This window comes from Herpailurus yagouaroundi, unplaced genomic scaffold, assembly GCF_014898765.1.
Source record: "Herpailurus yagouaroundi ecotype Mexico unplaced genomic scaffold, PumYag 219, whole genome shotgun sequence".
Classification (NCBI taxonomy): domain Eukaryota; kingdom Metazoa; phylum Chordata; class Mammalia; order Carnivora; family Felidae; genus Herpailurus; species Herpailurus yagouaroundi.
This window is the reverse complement of record NW_024412450.1, coordinates 749,718-751,506: the sequence shown is the minus strand read 5'-3', so window position 1 is coordinate 751,506 and position 1,789 is coordinate 749,718. Positions and strand designations below refer to the sequence as shown.

The 1,789-nt window shown below is 51.4% G+C and overlaps 1 non-coding gene across 1 annotated transcript; it reads left to right on the top strand.

Moving 5' to 3' along the window:
- The first annotated feature begins 329 nt into the window (after nt 1-329).
- Nucleotides 330-401, top strand: TRNAA-CGC (transfer RNA alanine (anticodon CGC)). The gene has a single exon. It is a non-coding gene; the product is annotated as a tRNA-Ala (tRNA).
- Nucleotides 402-1,789: the final 1,388 nt, after the last annotated feature.

The following is a 1,789-nucleotide window of genomic DNA, read 5'->3' as shown; positions in this document are numbered from 1 at the left end:
GGTCCCCGAGGACCCCCGCGTGCGCCCTGCTCGGTGCTCCGTGAGGCCGCCGGGACGGGGAGCGTTCTCGCCAGGGTCCCAGAGGACTCCCGCGTGCGCCCTGCCCGGTGCTCGGTGAGGCCGGCGGGATGGGAAGCAGGCGTCCGCAGCTCTGCTCGCTGCAGCCTAGAGCTGGAAGCTGGCGCCGCGTGCGGGATGCAGGCCCTTGGTGACACCCAAGGAGGCTGCAGATGGGATTCTTCGTCGCCGACCGCCGCGCGCAGGCCCAACGCCGAATAACCCGCGCTTTTAACAGGACAGGGAGGCTGCCCAGCCGGTGCCCTGCGCCAGGGGATGTAGCTCAGTGGTAGAGCGCATGCTTCGCATGTATGAGGCCCCGGGTTCGATCCCCGGCATCTCCACGGTAGCATTTTATCCCCATCCTTCCCCAGTCCAGTCTCTGCTCTAGAATCGCCAGAGAAAACAGGTTTTTTTAAGCCCATTCTCGTTTTTGCTGTTACCATTCTCTTTAGGTCGAGCTATTTCCCGTCTGCCCATTTATTTTACTGCCATTTCATTAACTACCCACAGTAACTAACATTCCCTGCTTTCTGAAAACTCCCCTGGGGTGCAAAGCCAGAGGGGCCATCTTAAAAGTAAGTTCATCCTATGAAAGCGTCCAGGAGGAGGGAATACAGGTGCGTATGACAGAATGATTTAGCTCCATTCAATGAGGTCCCATCCATTCCACTTACCCCCGGAAAATAATCAGTAAACGCAAAATAGCTTTTAGTATTTATTTTAGGGGAGGGAGGGGGGAGGGTTCCTGGTGTTGAGGTGGGAATTGGGTGTCAGTATTCAAGGGTCCACCCGAGGACCATTAGAATAATTTCTTCATATGCTGTCCCTACCATTTCATTTCTGTCTGGTTCTTTGGCTTTACTTAAGGATTCTGGGCAGGAGGTTCGGGAAGGCAGTAAGGTTAGAAACAGCCCACGGGTGGGAAGAAACCCATAAAAGATTGCCTGACGGCCCTGGAGGCCCGAGTGGCGCTGCCATCTGGCATCTCTCATCAAATGGATTTTTAGGCTTATGTGATTTCCGACGGCACTTAACATTCATTCCTTGATTCAACTCAGTGCTTTGAACTATTGATAATAAATAGCAACAATCTACCGTTTCTGTTCACATTTAAAAATACGGTGAACTGATACCATGTAATCGCCTGCCCTTCTTATAAGGAAATCCAATAGTTTCCTTATTGAGGCTTTGTCGGGTGGCTTTTGTTTGTTACCGTGTAACCGCACTATGAATCAGTGGACGGAGCCAAAGGAGAGGAAGAGACGATTTGCAGCTCTCTCATAAGCACCATACTGGAGGTTTGTAGGAGACACACTGGGACACAGCAGAGGGCCGGATCGATTCTTCTTGAGGAGGTGGGTCAGGCAAAGCTTCGCAAAAGCAGAGACTGGTGATGGGTATTAGAGAACAAGTGCGAGGTTCACAGCGGGAAATGAGGATCATAGAGTTACTGTAGTCGTGACAAACATCGTGTGCACGGCATGAAGCCGTGGCAGAAAACGTTGGAAGACTTGGGTCGTTATGTGAGGCTGGATCACAGGATTCAGTAGGGAAATGTGGGAGATGTAGGACTGTGTGGTTCAGCGAGATTTTGGATTCTATCAGTCAGTGTTCTTGGTTGCAAAAAGCAAAGACTGCATATGGTTCACTTAAGTGGAGAAGAATATCTGCTTGGCCAGGTTTGGATCCATGCCAGCAGGCCTTGAAAGCAAGCATCTGACTCTAAAAC